The sequence below is a fragment of the Hippopotamus amphibius genome, chromosome 2, assembly GCF_030028045.1.
Source record: "Hippopotamus amphibius kiboko isolate mHipAmp2 chromosome 2, mHipAmp2.hap2, whole genome shotgun sequence".
In the NCBI taxonomy this organism is placed as follows: Eukaryota; Metazoa; Chordata; class Mammalia; order Artiodactyla; family Hippopotamidae; genus Hippopotamus; species Hippopotamus amphibius.
Window position 1 is genome coordinate 222,023,685 of NC_080187.1, and position 23,014 is coordinate 222,046,698.

The 23,014-nt window shown below is 54.3% G+C and overlaps 9 non-coding genes across 9 annotated transcripts; all 9 read right to left on the bottom strand.

The window, feature by feature from the left end:
• Window positions 1-822: 822 nt before the first annotated feature.
• LOC130847548 (small nucleolar RNA SNORD115) lies at window positions 823-903 on the bottom strand. The gene has a single exon (XR_009052302.1). It is a non-coding gene; the product is annotated as a small nucleolar RNA SNORD115 (small nucleolar RNA).
• Window positions 904-3,408: 2,505 nt separating this feature from the next.
• On the bottom strand, window positions 3,409-3,489 carry LOC130847550 (small nucleolar RNA SNORD115). The gene has a single exon (XR_009052303.1). It is a non-coding gene; the product is annotated as a small nucleolar RNA SNORD115 (small nucleolar RNA).
• Window positions 3,490-5,994: 2,505 nt separating this feature from the next.
• On the bottom strand, window positions 5,995-6,075 carry LOC130846950 (small nucleolar RNA SNORD115). Its single transcript, XR_009051745.1, has one exon. It is a non-coding gene; the product is annotated as a small nucleolar RNA SNORD115 (small nucleolar RNA).
• Window positions 6,076-8,586: 2,511 nt separating this feature from the next.
• Window positions 8,587-8,667, bottom strand: LOC130847551 (small nucleolar RNA SNORD115). The gene has a single exon (XR_009052304.1). It is a non-coding gene; the product is annotated as a small nucleolar RNA SNORD115 (small nucleolar RNA).
• Window positions 8,668-11,178: 2,511 nt separating this feature from the next.
• On the bottom strand, window positions 11,179-11,259 carry LOC130847552 (small nucleolar RNA SNORD115). Its single transcript, XR_009052305.1, has one exon. It is a non-coding gene; the product is annotated as a small nucleolar RNA SNORD115 (small nucleolar RNA).
• Window positions 11,260-13,770: 2,511 nt separating this feature from the next.
• Window positions 13,771-13,851, bottom strand: LOC130847553 (small nucleolar RNA SNORD115). The gene has a single exon (XR_009052306.1). It is a non-coding gene; the product is annotated as a small nucleolar RNA SNORD115 (small nucleolar RNA).
• Window positions 13,852-16,350: 2,499 nt separating this feature from the next.
• Window positions 16,351-16,431, bottom strand: LOC130847554 (small nucleolar RNA SNORD115). The gene has a single exon (XR_009052307.1). It is a non-coding gene; the product is annotated as a small nucleolar RNA SNORD115 (small nucleolar RNA).
• A 2,499-nt stretch (window positions 16,432-18,930) lies between these two features.
• On the bottom strand, window positions 18,931-19,011 carry LOC130846922 (small nucleolar RNA SNORD115). The gene has a single exon (XR_009051717.1). It is a non-coding gene; the product is annotated as a small nucleolar RNA SNORD115 (small nucleolar RNA).
• A 2,511-nt stretch (window positions 19,012-21,522) lies between these two features.
• On the bottom strand, window positions 21,523-21,603 carry LOC130847555 (small nucleolar RNA SNORD115). Its single transcript, XR_009052308.1, has one exon. It is a non-coding gene; the product is annotated as a small nucleolar RNA SNORD115 (small nucleolar RNA).
• Between the last annotated feature and the right edge of the window lie 1,411 nt (window positions 21,604-23,014).

A 23,014-nucleotide genomic window follows, 5' to 3' on the forward strand; every position in this document is an offset into this window, starting at 1 on the left:
AGCACCACGTTCCCTCACAGAGTCCTGGCACAACCCCATTGAAGACCAGGGCATGTCTTCCAGCCCTTGAAATAACCAGCAGCATCCTGCCTCCAAGCACCTGAGGATGGGCTCCTGCCTGCCTCTCACGATCTCTAGGCAGGGGGCATGAGCCTTCCCTACTGACAGGTTTTGGGAAGCCATAAAGCACACACCACAAGGGACCATTCCCTCAGTTGGTGATCATACTCTGCCTCTAGGTGCACAGAGGTCTCTAGAGATGTTCCGCCTGGGGCCAAGGAAGAAAACACTGCCTCTACGTGCTCTCTGACTAGAATACAGCTCTAATGAAGGCATGTGAGTGCACCAGATGTGAGCTCATAAATTTGGGGCAGCAGCAGACATTCCTCCTTGGTAGGCAGGAGGTTGCCAAAAGACTACCCTGTACTGGCTGCTGCGAGGGCGGCCAGCCCATAGTTCAACATTCTCTGGGGCCTATCGGTAGCAACCAAAAGAGCCACTCACTGCAAAACATTCTGGCTGTGGTGAGTCCATTCCAAGGCTTGGCCTGAAACACAAAATTCAAAGAAGAAAAGCTTAAGGAAAGACTCCACCCATGGCCTCAGAACATGTGGGCCCTGCCACTAGGGAGCAGGATAGAAAACCAAAGGTGGCAACATGTCTTGGATACGTGGAAGCCTCCTACACTCGGAGGAGTCACAAGGGATTTCCTCGAGGGAGAGGCTGCTCCAACACCCACACCCACACCCACACCCACACCCACACCTAGGGCTCTGCAATGGACCAAAAATCCAGGCCATCCTGCCTCTGCATCCCTCCGTTAGGCCTCAGCGTAATCCTATTGAGCATGATTTTTTGGTCATCAGCTCTCTTCAGGACCATATGAGTTCTCATCATCGACCCAACTGAGGCCCTCCTCACTCACCTGCGCCCTGCCACATGTGAAGGCTTACCTCAGATGCTTCCTGCAAAGAAGGATGCCTGAAGGGATGTGCCATTCTGTCGAATCCACGTGCTGGGCCAAGGCTCATGGTGATTGCCCTAGGGAACATAGGCTAAACACAGATCTTCATTTCTCTGGGGACGATGTCTGCCAAGAGGTGAGAAGGACAGCTGTGAGAACTCCAACTCCATGCTAGATGCATTGGGGGACGTGTGTGCCACATGCTCATGCATCGAATGATGCTACAAGAAATACCTGCAGCAATACATCCAGGAACATAGGGCCAAAAGGTACCACCACGCAGAGACAGGAACACTTAGCTGAAACGCATACAAACAGCTCCCTACCTAGCTTCCTTCCTGCCTCCCTTCCTCCAGAATGCTCTAGCTCCCTCCCTTTCGACCCTCATCCTTGGCTCACTCCCTCCATCCATCCATATTTACAAAGATGAAGGCATGAGTGGACAGGTGGATCAATGCCATCTTATGTACCTTAATACTGTGTCAGGGGCAGATGAAAGAACCAGTACCTATATGTCTCCCCAGGGAAGGACTAGCCTCATGGACCCTCCAGGCAGCACAAGGCCTGGCACCAGGTCTGCTTGGCGGGGACAATACTGGGGATGTGTCTGGGGGAATGGAGACATTCCTCTGGGCCCCACCCTGGTCTGGGCAAGCGTGTGCTGGCCGATGTGACACTCGGCTTGTCCATGTGCACAACACCCAGACAATGAGGCCTTTATGTCCCACACAGTGGACATTCACAGGAGCTGTAGGGAGCTCTCTTGGTAGGCAGTGGCTCCCGTAGAGGAAGGCCACCCCAAGAGATGCCACAGGCCTGTATCTGTATGCAGAACCCATGAAAGGGCCTGTCCGACACAACTGGCCTATCTGAGGGCCCATGATCCCTCACAGAGACCTGGCAAACCCCATTCCAGCAAGGGACCTGCCCTTCAGCTCTCACAAGAGCCAAGAGCATCTAGCTGCCAAGTCCCTGATGAAAGGTCTTTGTTGCCTCTCACCACCTCCAGGCCTGGCCCCACACCCTCCCAACCAACGCTTCTTGGAAGTCACTCAAGCACACCCCACAACTGACCATATGCTCAGTACATCCTCGTGCTCTGCCTCGACATGCACAGTGATCTGCGTGGTGGCTCCCCAGGGCACCTCGTAAAGAAATGGTGCCTCCATGGTCAGTCTTACTACACGTCAGGTCAATCGAGTTGAATTTCAAGACCCGCCATCAGACCCGGTGGATGGGGAGCCACGTCAAGCATTCCTCCTTGGGGAGCACAGGGATTCCCAAACAGGGCCAATTTCTTCTGTGGCAGCATTCCCTACTGTGGCCCGTGCAAGGCCACCAAACAACAGCCATGCAGCTACACCCTCCTCAGCCCCCATCCCGGGACCACCCCTCCCCTTCAGGTCAACAGGGCCTCACGATGGACATGATAATGGGATGCCTAAGGGCTCTGCAAAGCCTTCATGGAGGAATGAACACCCAGAAGGCTTTTTTCCTCTGGAGGGGACTCTCTGACAAAGCAGAGGCTTCCGCAGAGGACAACAAACCCAGGAGAACCTATGGTCCCGTGTGTGCATGCAGACTCCATCAGAGGCCCCATTCGGATCAAGTGGCTCCAACAAAGCACCACGTTCCCTCACAGAGTCCTGGCACAACCCCATTGAAGACCAGGGCATGTCTTCCAGCCCTTGAAATAACCAGCAGCATCCTGCCTCCAAGCACCTGAGGATGGGCTCCTGCCTGCCTCTCACCATCTCTAGGCAGGGGGCATGAGCCTTCCCTACTGACAGGTTTTGGGAAGCCATAAAGCACACACCACAAGGGACCATTCCCTCAGTTGGTGATCATACTCTGCCTCTAGGTGCACAGAGGTCTCTAGAGATGTTCCGCCTGGGGCCAAGGAAGAAAACACTGCCTCTACGTGCTCTCTGACTAGAATACAGCTCTAATGAAGGCATGTGAGTGCACCAGATGTGAGCTCATAAATTTGGGGCAGCAGCAGACATTCCTCCTTGGTAGGCAGGAGGTTGCCAAAAGACTACCCTGTACTGGCTGCTGCGAGGGCGGCCAGCCCATAGTTCAACATTCTCTGGGGCCTATCGGTAGCAACCAAAAGAGCCACTCACTGCAAAACATTCTGGCTGTGGTGAGTCCATTCCAAGGCTTGGCCTGAAACACAAAATTCAAAGAAGAAAAGCTTAAGGAAAGACTCCACCCATGGCCTCAGAACATGTGGGCCCTGCCACTAGGGAGCAGGATAGAAAACCAAAGGTGGCAACATGTCTTGGATACGTGGAAGCCTCCTACACTCGGAGGAGTCACAAGGGATTTCCTCGAGGGAGAGGCTGCTCCAACACCCACACCCACACCCACACCCACACCCACACCTAGGGCTCTGCAATGGACCAAAAATCCAGGCCATCCTGCCTCTGCATCCCTCCGTTAGGCCTCAGCGTAATCCTATTGAGCATGATTTTTTGGTCATCAGCTCTCTTCAGGACCATATGAGTTCTCATCATCGACCCAACTGAGGCCCTCCTCACTCACCTGCGCCCTGCCACATGTGAAGGCTTACCTCAGATGCTTCCTGCAAAGAAGGATGCCTGAAGGGATGTGCCATTCTGTCGAATCCACGTGCTGGGCCAAGGCTCATGGTGATTGCCCTAGGGAACATAGGCTAAACACAGATCTTCATTTCTCTGGGGACGATGTCTGCCAAGAGGTGAGAAGGACAGCTGTGAGAACTCCAACTCCATGCTAGATGCATTGGGGGACGTGTGTGCCACATGCTCATGCATCGAATGATGCTACAAGAAATACCTGCAGCAATACATCCAGGAACATAGGGCCAAAAGGTACCACCACGCAGAGACAGGAACACTTAGCTGAAACGCATACAAACAGCTCCCTACCTAGCTTCCTTCCTGCCTCCCTTCCTCCAGAATGCTCTAGCTCCCTCCCTTTCGACCCTCATCCTTGGCTCACTCCCTCCATCCATCCATATTTACAAAGATGAAGGCATGAGTGGACAGGTGGATCAATGCCATCTTATGTACCTTAATACTGTGTCAGGGGCAGATGAAAGAACCAGTACCTATATGTCTCCCCAGGGAAGGACTAGCCTCATGGACCCTCCAGGCAGCACAAGGCCTGGCACCAGGTCTGCTTGGCGGGGACAATACTGGGGATGTGTCTGGGGGAATGGAGACATTCCTCTGGGCCCCACCCTGGTCTGGGCAAGCGTGTGCTGGCCGATGTGACACTCGGCTTGTCCATGTGCACAACACCCAGACAATGAGGCCTTTATGTCCCACACAGTGGACATTCACAGGAGCTGTAGGGAGCTCTCTTGGTAGGCAGTGGCTCCCGTAGAGGAAGGCCACCCCAAGAGATGCCACAGGCCTGTATCTGTATGCAGAACCCATGAAAGGGCCTGTCCGACACAACTGGCCTATCTGAGGGCCCATGATCCCTCACAGAGACCTGGCAAACCCCATTCCAGCAAGGGACCTGCCCTTCAGCTCTCACAAGAGCCAAGAGCATCTAGCTGCCAAGTCCCTGATGAAGGGTCCTTGTTGCCTCTCACCACCTCCAGGCCTGGCCCCACACCCTCCCAACCAACGCTTCTTGGAAGTCACTCAAGCACACCCCACAACTGACCATATGCTCAGTACATCCTCGTGCTCTGCCTCGACATGCACAGTGATCTGCGTGGTGGCTCCCCAGGGCACCACGTAATGAAATGGTGCCTCCATGGTCAGTCTTACTACACGTCAGGTCAATCGAGTTGAATTTCAAGACCCGCCATCAGACCTGGTGGATGGGGAGCCACGTCAAGCATTCCTCCTTGGGGAGCACAGGGATTCCCAAACAGGGCCAATTTCTTCTGTGGCAGCATTCCCTACTGTGGCCCGTGCAAGGCCACCAAACAACAGCCATGCAGCTACACCCTCCTCAGCCCACATCCCGGGACCACCCCTCCCCTTCAGGTCAACAGGGCCTCACGATGGACATGATAATGGGATGCCTAAGGGCTCTGCAAAGCCTTCATGGAGGAATGGACACCCAGAAGGCTTTTTTCCTATGGAGGGGACTCTCTGACAAAGCAGAGGCTTCCGCAAAGGACAACAAACCCAGGAGAAGCTATGGTCCCGTGTGTGCATGCAGACTCCATCAGAGGCCCCATTCGGATCAAGTGGCTCCAACAAAGCACCACGTTCCCTCACAGAGTCCTGGCACAACCCCATTGAAGACCAGGGCATGTCTTCCAGCCCTTGAAATAACCAGCAGCATCCTGCCTCCAAGCACCTGAGGATGGGCTCCTGCCTGCCTCTCACCATCTCTAGGCAGGGGGCATGAGCCTTCCCTACTGACAGGTTTTGGGAAGCCATAAAGCACACACCACAAGGGACCATTCCCTCAGTTGGTGATCATACTCTGCCTCTAGGTGCACAGAGGTCTCTAGAGATGTTCCGCCTGGGGCCAAGGAAGAAAACACTGCCTCTACGTGCTCTCTGACTAGAATACAGCTCTAATGAAGGCATGTGAGTGCACCAGATGTGAGCTCATAAATTTGGGGCAGCAGCAGACATTCCTCCTTGGTAGGCAGGAGGTTGCCAAAAGACTACCCTGTACTGGCTGCTGCGAGGGCGGCCAGCCCATAGTTCAACATTCTCTGGGGCCTATCGGTAGCAACCAAAAGAGCCACTCACTGCAAAACATTCTGGCTGTGGTGAGTCCATTCCAAGGCTTGGCCTGAAACACAAAATTCAAAGAAGAAAAGCTTAAGGAAAGACTCCACCCATGGCCTCAGAACATGTGGGCCCTGGCACTAGGGAGCAGGATAGAAAACCAAAGGTGGCAACATGTCTTGGATACGTGGAAGCCTCCTACACTCGGAGGAGTCACAAGGGATTTCCTCGAGGGAGAGGCTGCTCCAACACCCACACCCACACCCACACCCACACCCACACCTAGGGCTCTGCAATGGACCAAAAATCCAGGCCATCCTGCCTCTGCATCCCTCCGTTAGGCCTCAGCGTAATCCTGTTGAGCATGATTTTTTGGTCATCAGCTCTCTTCAGGACCATATGAGTTCTCATCATCAACCCAACTGAGGCCCTCCTCACTCACCTGCGCCCTGCCACATGTGAAGGCTTACCTCAGATGCTTCCTGCAAAGAAGGATGCCTGAAGGGATGTGCCATTCTGTCGAATCCACGTGCTGGGCCAAGGCTCATGGTGATTGCCCTAGGGAACATAGGCTAAACACAGATCTTCATTTCTCTGGGGACGATGTCTGCCAAGAGGTGAGAAGGACAGCTGTGAGAACTCCAACTCCATGCTAGATGCATTGGGGGACGTGTGTGCCACATGCTCATGCATCGAATGATGCTACAAGAAATACCTGCAGCAATACATCCAGGAACATAGGGCCAAAAGGTACCTCCACGCAGAGACAGGAACACTTAGCTGAAACACATACAAACAGCTCCCTACCTAGCTTCCTTCCTGCCTCCCTTCCTCCAGAATGCTCTAGCTCCCTCCCTTTCGACCCTCATCCTTGGCTCACTCCCTCCATCCATCCATACTTACAAAGATGAAGGCATGAGTGGACAGGTGGATCAATGCCATCTTATGTACCTTAATACTGTGTCAGGGGCAGATGAAATAACCAGTACCTATATGTCTCCCCAGGGAAGGACTAGCCTCATGGACCCTCCAGGCAGCACAAGGCCTGGCACCAGGTCTGCTTGGCGGGGACCACACTGGGGATGTGTCTGGGGGAATGGAGACATTCCTCTGGGCCCCACCCTGGTCTGGGCAAGCGTGTGCTGGCCGATGTGACACTCGGCTTGTCCATGTGCACAACACCCAGACAATGAGGCCTTTATGTCCCACACAGTGGACATTCACAGGAGCTGTAGGGAGCTCTCTTGGTAGGCAGTGGCTCCCGTAGAGGAAGGCCACCCCAAGAGATGCCACAGGCCTGTATCTGTATGCAGAACCCATGAAAGGGCCTGTCCGACACAACTGGCCTATCTGAGGGCCCATGATCCCTCACAGAGACCTGGCAAACCCCATTCCAGCAAGGGACCTGCCCTTCAGCTCTCACAAGAGCCAAGAGCATCTAGCTGCCAAGTCCCTGATGAAGGGTCCTTGTTGCCTCTCACCACCTCCAGGCCTGGCCCCACACCCTCCCAACCAACGCTTCTTGGAAGTCACTCAAGCACACCCCACAACTGACCATATGCTCAGTACATCCTCGTGCTCTGCCTCGACATGCACAGTGATCTGCGTGGTGGCTCCCCAGGGCACCACGTAATGAAATGGTGCCTCCATGGTCAGTCTTACTACACGTCAGGTCAATCGAGTTGAATTTCAAGACCCGCCATCAGACCTGGTGGATGGGGAGCCACGTCAAGCATTCCTCCTTGGGGAGCACAGGGATTCCCAAACAGGGCCAATTTCTTCTGTGGCAGCATTCCCTACTGTGGCCCGTGCAAGGCCACCAAACAACAGCCATGCAGCTACGCCCTCCTCAGCCCACATCCCGGGACCACCCCTCCCCTTCAGGTCAACAGGGCCTCACGATGGACATGATAACGGGATGCCTAAGGGCTCTGCAAAGCCTTCATGGAGGAATGGACACCCAGAAGGCTTTTTTCCTCTGGAGGGGACTCTCTGACAAAGCAGAGGCTTCCGCAGAGGACAACAAACCCAGGAGAAGCTATGGTCCCGTGTGTGCATGCAGACTCCATCAGAGGCCCCATTCGGATCAAGTGGCTCCAACAAAGCACCACGTTCCCTCACAGAGTCCTGGCACAACCCCATTGAAGACCAGGGCATGTCTTCCAGCCCTTGAAATAACCAGCAGCATCCTGCCTCCAAGCACCTGAGGATGGGCTCCTGCCTGCCTCTCACCATCTCTAGGCAGGGGGCATGAGCCTTCCCTACTGACAGGTTTTGGGAAGCCATAAAGCACACACCACAAGGGACCATTCCCTCAGTTGGTGATCATACTCTGCCTCTAGGTGCACAGAGGTCTCTAGAGGTGTTCCGCCTGGGGCCAAGGAAGAAAACACTGCCTCTACGTGCTCTCTGACTAGAATACAGCACTAATGAAGGCATGTGAGTGCACCAGATGTGAGCTCATAAATTTGGGGCAGCAGCAGACATTCCTCCTTGGTAGGCAGGAGGTTGCCAAAAGACTACCCTGTACTGGCTGCTGCGAGGGCGGCCAGCCCATAGTTCAACATTCTCTGGGGCCTATCGGTAGCAACCAAAAGAGCCACTCACTGCAAAACATTCTGGCTGTGGTGAGTCCATTCCAAGGCTTGGCCTGAAACACAAAATTCAAAAAAGAAAAGCTTAAGGAAAGACTCCACCCATGGCCTCAGAACATGTGGGCCCTGGCACTAGGGAGCAGGATAGAAAACCAAAGGCGGCAACATGTCTTGGATACGTGGAAGCCTCCTACACTCGGAGGAGTCACAAGGGATTTCCTCGAGGGAGAGGCTGCTCCAACACCCACACCCACACCCACACCCACACCCACACCCACACCTAGGGCTCTGCAATGGACCAAAAATCCAGGCCATCCTGCCTCTGCATCCCTCCGTTAGGCCTCAGCGTAATCCTATTGAGCATGATTTTTTGGTCATCAGCTCTCTTCAGGACCATATGAGTTCTCATCATCGACCCAACTGAGGCCCTCCTCACTCACCTGCGCCCTGCCACATGTGAAGGCTTACCTCAGATGCTTCCTGCAAAGAAGGATGCCTGAAGGGATGTGCCATTCTGTCGAATCCACGTGCTGGGCCAAGGCTCATGGTGATTGCCCTAGGGAACATAGGCTAAACACAGATCTTCATTTCTCTGGGGACGATGTCTGCCAAGAGGTGAGAAGGACAGCTGTGAGAACTCCAACTCCATGCTAGATGCATTGGGGGACGTGTGTGCCACATGCTCATGCATCGAATGATGCTACAAGAAATACCTGCAGCAATACATCCAGGAACATAGGGCCAAAAGGTACCTCCACGCAGAGACAGGAACACTTAGCTGAAACACATACAAACAGCTCCCTACCTAGCTTCCTTCCTGCCTTCCTTCCTCCAGAATGCTCTAGCTCCCTCCCTTTCGACCCTCATCCTTGGCTCACTCCCTCCATCCATCCATATTTACAAAGATGAAGGCATGAGTGGACAGGTGGATCAATGCCATCTTATGTACCTTAATACTGTGTCAGGGGCAGATGAAAGAACCAGTACCTATATGTCTCCCCAGGGAAGGACTAGCCTCATGGACCCTCCAGGCAGCACAAGGCCTGGCACCAGTTCTGCTTGGCGAGGACCACACTGGGGATGTGTCTGGGGGAATGGAGACATTCCTCTGGGCCCCACCCTGGTCTGGGCAAGCGTGTGCTGGCCGATGTGACACTCGGCTTGTCCATGTGCACAACACCCAGACAATGAGGCCTTTATGTCCCACACAGTGGACATTCACAGGAGCTGTAGGGAGCTCTCTTGGTAGGCAGTGGCTCCCGTAGAGGAAGGCCACCCCAAGAGATGCCACAGGCCTGTATCTGTATGCAGAACCCATGAAAGGGCCTGTCCGACACAACTGGCCTATCTGAGGGCCCATGATCCCTCACAGAGACCTGGCAAACCCCATTCCAGCAAGGGACCTGCCCTTCAGCTCTCACAAGAGCCAAGAGCATCTAGCGGCCAAGTCCCTGATGAAGAGTCCTTGTTGCCTCTCACCACCTCCAGGCCTGGCCCCACACCCTCCCAACCAACGCTTCTTGGAAGTCACTCAAGCACACCCCACAACTGACCATATGCTCAGTACATCCTCGTGCTCTGCCTCGACATGCACAGTGATCTGCGTGGTGGCTCCCCAGGGCACCACGTAATGAAATGGTGCCTCCATGGTCAGTCTTACTACACGTCAGGTCAATCGAGTTGAATTTCAAGACCCGCCATCAGACCTGGTGGATGGGGAGCCACGTCAAGCATTCCTCCTTGGGGAGCACAGGGATTCCCAAACAGGGCCAATTTCTTCCGTGGCAGCATTCCCTACTGTGGCCTGTGCAAGGCCACCAAACAACAGCCATGCAGCTACACCCTCCTCAGCCCACATCCCGGGACCACCCCTCCCCTTCAGGTCAACAGGGCCTCACGATGGACATGATAATGGGATGCCTAAGGGCTCTGCAATGCCTTCATGGAGGAATGGACACCCAGAAGGCTTTTTTCCTCTGGAGGGGACTCTCTGACAAAGCAGAGGCTTCCGCAAAGGACAACAAACCCAGGAGAAGCTATGGTCCCGTGTGTGCATGCAGACTCCATCAGAGGCCCCATTCGGATCAAGTGGCTCCAACAAAGCACCACGTTCCCTCACAGAGTCCTGGCACAACCCCATTGAAGACCAGGGCATGTCTTCCAGCCCTTGAAATAACCAGCAGCATCCTGCCTCCAAGCACCTGAGGATGGGCTCCTGCCTGCCTCTCACCATCTCTAGGCAGGGGGCATGAGCCTTCCCTACTGACAGGTTTTGGGAAGCCATAAAGCACACACCACAAGGGACCATTCCCTCAGTTGGTGATCATACTCTGCCTCTAGGTGCACAGAGGTCTCTAGAGATGTTCCGCCTGGGGCCAAGGAAGAAAACACTGCCTCTACGTGCTCTCTGACTAGAATACAGCACTAATGAAGGCATGTGAGTGCACCAGATGTGAGCTCATAAATTTGGGGCAGCAGCAGACATTCCTCCTTGGTAGGCAGGAGGTTGCCAAAAGACTACCCTGTACTGGCTGCTGCGAGGGCGGCCAGCCCATAGTTCAACATTCTCTGGGGCCTATCGGTAGCAACCAAAAGAGCCACTCACTGCAAAACATTCTGGCTGTGGTGAGTCCATTCCAAGGCTTGGCCTGAAACACAAAATTCAAAGAAGAAAAGCTTAAGGAAAGACTCCACCCATGGCCTCAGAACATGTGGGCCCTGGCACTAGGGAGCAGGATTGAAAACCAAAGGCGGCAACATGTCTTGGATACGTGGAAGCCTCCTACACTCGGAGGAGTCACAAGGGATTTCCTCGAGGGAGAGGCTGCTCCAACACCCACACCCACACCCACACCCACACCCACACCCACACCTAGGGCTCTGCAATGGACCAAAAATCCAGGCCATCCTGCCTCTGCATCCCTCCGTTAGGCCTCAGCGTAATCCTATTGAGCATGATTTTTTGGTCATCAGCTCTCTTCAGGACCATATGAGTTCTCATCATCGACCCAACTGAGGCCCTCCTCACTCACCTGCGCCCTGCCACATGTGAAGGCTTACCTCAGATGCTTCCTGCAAAGAAGGATGCCTGAAGGGATGTGCCATTCTGTCGAATCCACGTGCTGGGCCAAGGCTCATGGTGATTGCCCTAGGGAACATAGGCTAAACACAGATCTTCATTTCTCTGGGGACGATGTCTGCCAAGAGGTGAGAAGGACAGCTGTGAGAACTCCAACTCCATGCTAGATGCATTGGGGGACGTGTGTGCCACATGCTCATGCATCGAATGATGCTACAAGAAATACCTGCAGCAATACATCCAGGAACATAGGGCCAAAAGGTACCTCCACGCAGAGACAGGAACACTTAGCTGAAACACATACAAACAGCTCCCTACATAGCTTCCTTCCTGCCTCCCTTCCTCCGGAATGCTCTAGCTCCCTCCCTTTCGACCCTCATCCTTGGCTCACTCCCTCCATCCATCCATATTTACAAAGATGAAGGCATGAGTGGACAGGTGGATCAATGCCATCTTATGTACCTTAATACTGTGTCAGGGGCAGATGAAAGAACCAGTACCTATATGTCTCCCCAGGGAAGGACTAGCCTCATGGACCCTCCAGGCAGCACAAGGCCTGGCACCAGGTCTGCTTGGCGAGGACCACACTGGGGATGTGTCTGGGGGAATGGAGACATTCCTCTGGGCCCCACCCTGGTCTGGGCAAGCGTGTGCTGGCCGATGTGACACTCGGCTTGTCCATGTGCACAACACCCAGACAATGAGGCCTTTATGTCCCACACAGTGGACATTCACAGGAGCTGTAGGGAGCTCTCTTGGTAGGCAGTGGCTCCCGTAGAGGAAGGCCACCCCAAGAGATGCCACAGGCCTGTATCTGTATGCAGAACCCATGAAAGGGCCTGTCCGACACAACTGGCCTATCTGAGGGCCCATGATCCCTCACAGAGACCTGGCAAACCCCATTCCAGCAAGGGACCTGCCCTTCAGCTCTCACAAGAGCCAAGAGCATCTAGCTGCCAAGTCCCTGATGAAGGGTCCTTGTTGCCTCTCACCACCTCCAGGCCTGGCCCCACACCCTCCCAACCAACGCTTCTTGGAAGTCACTCAAGCACACCCCACAACTGACCATATGCTCAGTACATCCTCGTGCTCTGCCTCGACATGCACAGTGATCTGCGTGGTGGCTCCCCAGGGCACCACATAATGAAATGGTGCCTCCATGGTCAGTCTTACTACACGTCAGGTCAATCGAGTTGAATTTCAAGACCCGCCATCAGACCTGGTGGATGGGGAGCCACGTCAAGCATTCCTCCTTGGGGAGCACAGGGATTCCCAAACAGGGCCAATTTCTTCTGTGGCAGCATTCCCTACTGTGGCCCGTGCAAGGCCACCAAACAACAGCCATGCAGCTACACCCTCCTCAGCCCACATCCCGGGACCACCCCTCCCCTTCAGGTCAACAGGGCCTCACGATGGACATGATAATGGGATGCCTAAGGGCTCTGCAAAGCCTTCATGGAGGAATGGACACCCAGAAGGCTTTTTTCCTCTGGAGGGGACTCTCTGACAAAGCAGAGGCTTCCGCAAAGGACAACAAACCCAGGAGAAGCTATGGTCCCGTGTGCGCATGCAGACTCCATCAGAGGCCCCATTCGGATCAAGTGGCTCCAACAAAGCACCGCGTTCCCTCACAGAGTCCTGGCACAACCCCATTGAAGACCAGGGCATGTCTTCCAGCCCTTGAAATAACCAGCAGCATCCTGCCTCCAAGCACCTGAGGATGGGCTCCTGCCTGCCTCTCACCATCTCTAGGCAGGGGGCATGAGCCTTCCCTACTGACAGGTTTTGGGAAGCCATAAAGCACACACCACAAGGGACCATTCCCTCAGTTGGTGATCATACTCTGCCTCTAGGTGCACAGAGGTCTCTAGAGATGTTCCGCCTGGGGCCAAGGAAGAAAACACTGCCTCTACGTGCTCTCTGACTAGAATACAGCACTAATGAAGGCATGTGAGTGCACCAGATGTGAGCTCATAAATTTGGGGCAGCAGCAGACATTCCTCCTTGGTAGGCAGGAGGTTGCCAAAAGACTACCCTGTACTGGCTGCTGCGAGGGCGGCCAGCCCATAGTTCAACATTCTCTGGGGCCTATCGGTAGCAACCAAAAGAGCCACTCACTGCAAAACATTCTGGCTGTGGTGAGTCCATTCCAAGGCTTGGCCTGAAACACAAAATTCAAAAAAGAAAAGCTTAAGGAAAGACTCCACCCATGGCCTCAGAACATGTGGGCCCTGGCACTAGGGAGCAGGATAGAAAACCAAAGGCGGCAACATGTCTTGGATACGTGGAAGCCTCCTACACTCGGAGGAGTCACAAGGGATTTCCTCGAGGGAGAGGCTGCTCCAACACCCACACCCACACCCACACCCACACCCACACCCACACCTAGGGCTCTGCAATGGACCAAAAATCCAGGCCATCCTGCCTCTGCATCCCTCCGTTAGGCCTCAGCGTAATCCTATTGAGCATGATTTTTTGGTCATCAGCTCTCTTCAGGACCATATGAGTTCTCATCATCGACCCAACTGAGGCCCTCCTCACTCACCTGCGCCCTGCCACATGTGAAGGCTTACCTCAGATGCTTCCTGCAAAGAAGGATGCCTGAAGGGATGTGCCATTCTGTCGAATCCACGTGCTGGGCCAAGGCTCATGGTGATTGCCCTAGGGAACATAGGCTAAACACAGATCTTCATTTCTCTGGGGACGATGTCTGCCAAGAGGTGAGAAGGACAGCTGTGAGAACTCCAACTCCATGCTGGATGCATTGGGGGACGTGTGTGCCACATGCTCATGCATCGAATGATGCTACAAGAAATACCTGCAGCAATACATCCAGGAACATAGGGCCAAAAGGTACCTCCACGCAGAGACAGGAACACTTAGCTGAAATGCATACAAACAGCTCCCTACAGAGCTTCCTTCCTGCCTCCCTTCCTCCAGAATGCTCTAGCTCCCTCCCTTTCGACCCTCGTCCTTGGCTCACTCCCTCCATCCATCCACATTTAGAAAGATGAAGGCATGAGTGGACAGGTGGATCAATGCCATCTTATGTACCTTAATACTGTGTCAGGGGCAGATGAAAGAACCAGTACCTATATGTCTCCCCAGGGAAGGACTAGCCTCATGGACCCTCCAGGCAGCACAAGGCCTGGCACCAGGTCTGCTTGGCGGGGACCACACTGGGGATGTGTCTGGGGGAATGGAGACATTCCTCTGGGCCCCACCCTGGTCTGGGCAAGCGTGTGCTGGCCGATGTGACACTCGGCTTGTCCATGTGCACAACTCCCAGACAATGAGGCCTTTATGTCCCACACAGTGGACATTCACAGGAGCTGTAGGGAGCTCTCTTGGTAGGCAGTGGCTCCCGTAGAGGAAGGCCACCCCAAGAGATGCCACAGGCCTGTATCTGTATGCAGAACCCATGAAAGGGCCTGTCCGACACAACTGGCCTATCTGAGGGCCCATGATCCCTCACAGAGACCTGGCAAACCCCATTCCAGCAAGGGACCTGCCCTTCAGCTCTCACAAGAGCCAAGAGCATCTAGCTGCCAAGTCCCTGATGAAAGGTCCTTGTTGCCTCTCACCACCTCCAGGCCTGGCCCCACACCCTCCCAACCATCGCTTCTTGGAAGTCACTCAAGCACACCCCACAACTGACCATATGCTCAGTACATCCTCGTGCTCTGCCTCGACATGCACAGAGATCTGCGTGGTGGCTCCCCAGGGCACCACGTAATGAAATGGTGCCTCCATGGTCAGTCTTACTACACGTCAGGTCAATCGAGTTGAATTTCAAGACCCGCCATCAGACCCGGTGGATGGGGAGCCACGTCAAGCATTCCTCCTTGGGGAGCACAGGGATTCCCAAACAGGGCCAATTTCTTCTGTGGCAGCATTCCCTACTCTGACCCGTGCAAGTCCACCAAACAACAGCCATGCAGCTACACCCTCCTAAGCCCCCATCTCGGGACCACCCCTCCCCTTCAGGTCAACAGGGCCTCATGATGGACATGATAATGGGATGCCTAAGGGCTCTGCAAAGCCTTCATGGAGGAATGGACACCAGGAAGCCTTTTCAACTCTGGAGGGGGCTCTCTGACAAAGCAGTGGCTTCCGCAGAGGACAACAATCCCAGGAGAAGCTATGGTCCTGTGTGTGAATGCAGACTGCATCAGAGGCCCCATTCGGAACATGTGGCTCCAACAAAGCATCACGTTCCCTCACAGAGTCCTGGCACAACCCCATTGAAGACCAGGGCATGTCTTCCAGCCCTTGAAATAACCAGCAGCATCCTGCCTCCAAGCACCTGAGGATGGGCTCCTGCCTGCCTCTCACCATCTCTAGGCAGGGGGCATGAGCCTTCCCTACTGACAGGTTTTGGGAAGCCATAAAGCACACACCACAAGGGACCATTCCCTCAGTTGGTGATCATACTCTGCCTCTAGGTGCACAGAGGTCTCTAGAGATGTTCCGCCTGGGGCCAAGGAAGAAAACACTGTCTCTACGTGCTCTCTGACTAGAATACAGCTCTAATGAAGGCATGTGAGTGCACCAGATGTGAGCTCATAAATTTGGGGCAGCAGCAGACATTCCTCCTTGGTAGGCAGGAGGTTGCCAAAAGACTACCCTGTACTGGCTGCTGCGAGGGCGGCCAGCCCATAGTTCAACATTCTCTGGGGCCTATCGGTAGCAACCAAAAGAGCCACTCACTGCAAAACATTCTGGCTGTGGTGAGTCCATTCCAAGGCTTGGCCTGAAACACAAAATTCAAAGAAGAAAAGCTTAAGGAAAGACTCCACCCATGGCCTCAGAACATGTGGGCCCTGGCACTAGGGAGCAGGATAGAAAACCAAAGGTGGCAACATGTCTTGGATACGTGGAAGCCTCCTACACTCGGAGGAGTCACAAGGGATTTCCTCGAGGGAGAGGCTGCTCCAACACCCACACCCACACCCACACCCACACCTAGGGCTCTGCAATGGACCAAAAATCCAGGCCATCCTGCCTCTGCATCCCTCCGTTAGGCCTCAGCGTAATCCTATTGAGCATGATTTTTTGGTCATCAGCTCTCTTCAGGACCATATGAGTTCTCATCATCGACCCAACTGAGGCCCTCCTCACTCACCTGCGCCCTGCCACATGTGAAGGCTTACCTCAGATGCTTCCTGCAAAGAAGGATGCCTGAAGGGATGTGCCATTCTGTCGAATCCACGTGCTGGGCCAAGGCTCATGGTGATTGCCCTAGGGAACATAGGCTAAACACAGATCTTCATTTCTCTGGGGACGATGTCTGCCAAGAGGTGAGAAGGACAGCTGTGAGAACTCCAACTCCATGCTGGATGCATTGGGGGACGTGTGTGCCACATGCTCATGCATCGAATGATGCTACAAGAAATACCTGCAGCAATACATCCAGGAACATAGGGCCAAAAGGTACCTCCACGCAGAGACAGGAACACTTAGCTGAAATGCATACAAACAGCTCCCTACAGAGCTTCCTTCCTGCCTCCCTTCCTCCAGAATGCTCTAGCTCCCTCCCTTTCGACCCTCGTCCTTGGCTCACTCCCTCCATCCATCCACATTTAGAAAGATGAAGGCATGAGTGGACAGGTGGATCAATGCCATCTTATGTACCTTAATACTGTGTCAGGGGCAGATGAAAGAACCAGTACCTATATGTCTCCCCAGGGAAGGACTAGCCTCATGGACCCTCCAGGCAGCACAAGGCCTGGCACCAGGTCTGCTTGGCGGGGACCACACTGGGGATGTGTCTGGGGGAATGGAGACATTCCTCTGGGCCCCACCCTGGTCTGGGCAAGCGTGTGCTGGCCGATGTGACACTCGGCTTGTCCATGTGCACAACACCCAGACAATGAGGCCTTTATGTCCCACACAGTGGACATTCACAGGAGCTGTAGGGAGCTCTCTTGGTAGGCAGTGGCTCCCGTAGAGGAAGGCCACCCCAAGAGATGCCACAGGCCTGTATCTGTATGCAGAACCCATGAAAGGGCCTGTCCGACACAACTGGCCTATCTGAGGGCCCATGATCCCTCACAGAGACCTGGCAAACCCCATTCCAGCAAGGGACCTGCCCTTCAGCTCTCACAAGAGCCAAGAGCATCTAGCTGCCAAGTCCCTGATGAAAGGTCCTTGTTGCCTCTCACCACCTCCAGGCCTGGCCCCACACCCTCCCAACCATCGCTTCTTGGAAGTCACTCAAGCACACCCCACAACTGACCATATGCTCAGTACATCCTCGTGCTCTGTCTCGACATGCACAGAGATCTGCGTGGTGGCTCCCCAGGGCACCACGTAATGAAATGGTGCCTCCATGGTCAGTCTTACTACACGTCAGGTCAATCGAGTTGAATTTCAAGACCCGCCATCAGACCCGGTGGATGGGGAGCCACGTCAAGCATTCCTCCTTGGGGAGCACAGGGATTCCCAAACAGGGCCAATTTCTTCTGTGGCAGCATTCCCTACTCTGACCCGTGCAAGTCCACCAAACAACAGCCATGCAGCTACACCCTCCTAAGCCCCCATCTCGGGACCACCCCTCCCCTTCAGGTCAACAGGGCCTCATGATGGACATGATAATGGGATGCCTAAGGGCTCTGCAAAGCCTTCATGGAGGAATGGACACCAGGAAGCCTTTTCAACTCTGGAGGGGGCTCTCTGACAAAGCAGTGGCTTCCGCAGAGGACAACAATCCCAGGAGAAGCTATGGTCCTGTGTGTGAATGCAGACTGCATCAGAGGCCCCATTCGGAACATGTGGCTCCAACAAAGCATCACGTTCCCTCACAGAGTCCTGGCACAACCCCATTGAAGACCAGGGCATGTCTTCCAGCCCTTGAAATAACCAGCAGCATCCTGCCTCCAAGCACCTGAGGATGGGCTCCTGCCTGCCTCTCACCATCTCTAGGCAGGGGGCATGAGCCTTCCCTACTGACAGGTTTTGGGAAGCCATAAAGCACACACCACAAGGGACCATTCCCTCAGTTGGTGATCATACTCTGCCTCTAGGTGCACAGAGGTCTCTAGAGATGTTCCGCCTGGGGCCAAGGAAGAAAACACTGTCTCTACGTGCTCTCTGACTAGAATACAGCTCTAATGAAGGCATGTGAGTGCACCAGATGTGAGCTCATAAATTTGGGGCAGCAGCAGACATTCCTCCTTGGTAGGCAGGAGGTTGCCAAAAGACTACCCTGTACTGGCTGCTGCGAGGGCGGCCAGCCCATAGTTCAACATTCTCTGGGGCCTATCGGTAGCAACCAAAAGAGCCACTCACTGCAAAACATTCTGGCTGTGGTGAGTCCATTCCAAGGCTTGGCCTGAAACACAAAATTCAAAGAAGAAAAGCTTAAGGAAAGACTCCACCCATGGCCTCAGAACATGTGGGCCCTGGCACTAGGGAGCAGGATAGAAAACCAAAGGCGGCAACATGTCTTGGATACGTGGAAGCCTCCTACACTCGGAGGAGTCACAAGGGATTTCCTCGAGGGAGAGGCTGCTCCAACACCCACACCCACACCCACACCCACACCTAGGGCTCTGCAATGGACCAAAAATCCAGGCCATCCTGCCTCTGCATCCCTCCGTTAGGCCTCAGCGTAATCCTATTGAGCATGATTTTTTGGTCATCAGCTCTCTTCAGGACCATATGAGTTCTCATCATCAACCCAACTGAGGCCCTCCTCACTCACCTGCGCCCTGCCACATGTGAAGGCTTACCTCAGATGCTTCCTGCAAAGAAGGATGCCTGAAGGGATGTGCCATTCTGTCGAATCCACGTGCTGGGCCAAGGCTCATGGTGATTGCCCTAGGGAACATAGGCTAAACACAGATCTTCATTTCTCTGGGGACGATGTCTGCCAAGAGGTGAGAAGGACAGCTGTGAGAACTCCAACTCCATGCTAGATGCATTGGGGGACGTGTGTGCCACATGCTCATGCATCGAATGATGCTACAAGAAATACCTGCAGCAATACATCCAGGAACATAGGGCCAAAAGGTACCTCCACGCAGAGACAGGAACACTTAGCTGAAACACATACAAACAGCTCCCTACATAGCTTCCTTCCTGCCTCCCTTCCTCCAGAATGCTCTAGCTCCCTCCCTTTCGACCCTCATCCTTGGCTCACTCCCTCCATCCATCCATATTTACAAAGATGAAGGCATGAGTGGACAGGTGGATCAATGCCATCTTATGTACCTTAATACTGTGTCAGGGGCAGATGAAAGAACCAGTACCTATATGTCTCCCCAGGGAAGGACTAGCCTCATGGACCCTCCAGGCAGCACAAGGCCTGGCACCAGTTCTGCTTGGCGAGGACCACACTGGGGATTTGTCTGGGGGAATGGAGACATTCCTCTGGGCCCCACCCTGGTCTGGGCAAGCGTGTGCTGGCCGATGTGACACTCGGCTTGTCCATGTGCAATACACCCAGACAATGAGGCCTTTATGTCCCACACAGTGGACATTCACAGGAGCTGTAGGGAGCTCTCTTGGTAGGCAGTGGCTCCCGTAGAGGAAGGCCACCCCAAGAGATGCCACAGGCCTGTATCTGTATGCAGAACCCATGAAAGGGCCTGTCCGACACAACTGGCCTATCTGAGGGCCCATGATCCCTCACAGAGACCTGGCAAACCCCATTCCAGCAAGGGACCTGCCCTTCAGCTCTCACAAGAGCCAAGAGCATCTAGCTGCCAAGTCCCTGATGAAGGGTCCTTGTTGCCTCTCACCACCTCCAGGCCTGGCCCCACACCCTCCCAACCAACGCTTCTTGGAAGTCACTCAAGCACACCCCACAACTGACCATATGCTCAGTACATCCTCGTGCTCTGCCTCGACATGCACAGTGATCTGCGTGGTGGCTCCCCAGGGCACCACGTAATGAAATGGTGCCTCCATGGTCAGTCTTACTACACGTCAGGTCAATCGAGTTGAATTTCAAGACCCGCCATCAGACCTGGTGGATGGGGAGCCACGTCAAGCATTCCTCCTTGGGGAGCACAGGGATTCCCAAACAGGGCCAATTTCTTCTGTGGCAGCATTCCCTACTGTGGCCCGTGCAAGGCCACCAAACAACAGCCATGCAGCTACACCCTCCTCAGCCCACATCCCGGGACCACCCCTCCCCTTCAGGTCAACAGGGCCTCACGATGGACATGATAATGGGATGCCTAAGGGCTCTGCAAAGCCTTCATGGCGGAATGGACACCCAGAAGGCTTTTTTCCTCTGGAGGGGACTCTCTGACAAAGCAGAGGCTTCTGCAAAGGACAACAAACCCAGGAGAAGCTATGGTCCCGTGTGTGCATGCAGACTCCATCAGAGGCCCCATTCGGATCAAGTGGCTCCAACAAAGCACCACGTTCCCTCACAGAGTACTGGCACAACCCCATTGAAGACCAGGGCATGTCTTCCAGCCCTTGAAATAACCAGCAGCATCCTGCCTCCAAGCACCTGAGGATGGGCTCCTGCCTGCCTCTCACCATCTCTAGGCAGGGGGCATGAGCCTTCCCTACTGACAGGTTTTGGGAAGCCATAAAGCACACACCACAAGGGACCATTCCCTCAGTTGGTGATCATACTCTGCCTCTAGGTGCACAGAGGTCTCTAGAGATGTTCCGCCTGGGGCCAAGGAAGAAAACACTGCCTCTACGTGCTCTCTGACTAGAATACAGCACTAATGAAGGCATGTGAGTGCACCAGATGTGAGCTCATAAATTTGGGGCAGCAGCAGACATTCCTCCTTGGTAGGCAGGAGGTTGCCAAAAGACTACCCTGTACTGGCTGCTGCGAGGGCGGCCAGCCCATAGTTCAACATTCTCTGGGGCCTATCGGTAGCAACCAAAAGAGCCACTCACTGCAAAACATTCTGGCTGTGGTGAGTCCATTCCAAGGCTTGGCCTGAAACACAAAATTCAAAGAAGAAAAGCTTAAGGAAAGACTCCACCCATGGCCTCAGAACATGTGGGCCCTGGCACTAGGGAGCAGGATAGAAAACCAAAGGCGGCAACATGTCTTGGATACGTGGAAGCCTCCTACACTCGGAGGAGTCACAAGGGATTTCCTCGAGGGAGAGGCTGCTCCAACACCCACACCCACACCCACACCCACACCCACCGCCACACCCAGGGCTCTGCAATGGACCAAAAATCCAGGCCATCCTGCCTCTGCATCCCTCCGTTAGGCCTCAGCGTAATCCTATTGAGCATGATTTTTTGGTCATCAGCTCTCTTCAGGACCATATGAGTTCTCATCATCGACCCAAATGAGGCCCTCCTCACTCACCTGCGCCCTGCCACATGTGAAGGCTTACCTCAGATGCTTCCTGCAAAGAAGGATGCCTGAAGGGATGTGCCATTCTGTCGAATCCACGTGCTGGGCCAAGGCTCATGGTGATTGCCCTAGGGAACATAGGCCAAACACAGATCTTCATTTCTCTGGGGACGATGGCTGCCAAGAGGTGAGAAGGACAGCTGTGAGAACTCCAACTCCATGCTAGATGCATTGGGGCACGTGTGTGCCACATGCTCATGCATCGAATGATGCTACAAGAAATACCTGCAGCAATACATCCAGGAACATAGGGCCAAAAGGTACCTCCACGCAGAGACAGGAACACTTAGCTGAAACACATACAAACAGCTCCCTACCTAGCTTCCTTCCTGCCTCCCTTCCTCCAGAATGCTCTAGCTCCCTCCCTTTCGACCCTCCTCCTTGGCTCACTCCCTCCATCCATCCATATTTACAAAGATGAAGGCATGAGTGGACAGGTGGATCAATGCCATCTTATGTACCTTAATACTGTGTCAGGGGCAGATGAAAGAACCAGTACCTATATGTCTCCCCAGGGAAGGACTAGCCTCATGGACCCTCCAGGCAGCACAAGGCCTGGCACCAGTTCTGCTTGGCGAGGACCACACTGGGGATGTGTCTGGGGGAATGGAGACATTCCTCTGGGCCCGACCCTGGTGTGGGCAAGCGTGTGCTGGCCGATGTGGCACTCGGCTTGTCCATGTGCACAACACCCAGACAATGAGGCCTTTATGTCCCACACAGTGGACATTCACAGGAGCTGTAGGGAGCTCTCTTGGTAGGCAGTGGCTCCAGTAGAGGAAGGCCACCCCAAGAGATGCCACAGGCCTGTATCTGTATGCAGAACCCATGAAAGGGCCTGTCCGACACAACTGGCCTATCTGAGGGCCCATGATCCCTCACAGAGACCTGGCAAACCCCATTCCAGCAAGGGACCTGCCCTTCAGCTCTCACAAGAGCCAAGAGCATCTAGCTGCCAAGTCCCTGATGAAGGGTCCTTGTTGCCTCTCACCACCTCCAGGCCTGGCCCCACACCCTCCCAACCAACGCTTCTTGGAAGTCACTCAAGCACACCCCACAACTGACCATATGCTCAGTACATCCTCGTGCTCTGCCTCGACATGCACAGTGATCTGCGTGGTGGCTCCCCAGGGCACCACGTAATGAAATGGTGCCTCCCTGGTCAGTCTTACTACACGTCAGGTCAATCGAGTTGAATTTCAGGACCCGCCATCAGACCTGGTGGATGGGGAGCCACGTCAAGCATTCCTCCTTGGGGAGCACAGGGATTCCCAAACAGGGCCAATTTCTTCTGTGGCAGCATTCCCTACTGTGGCCCGTGCAAGGCCACCAAACAACAGC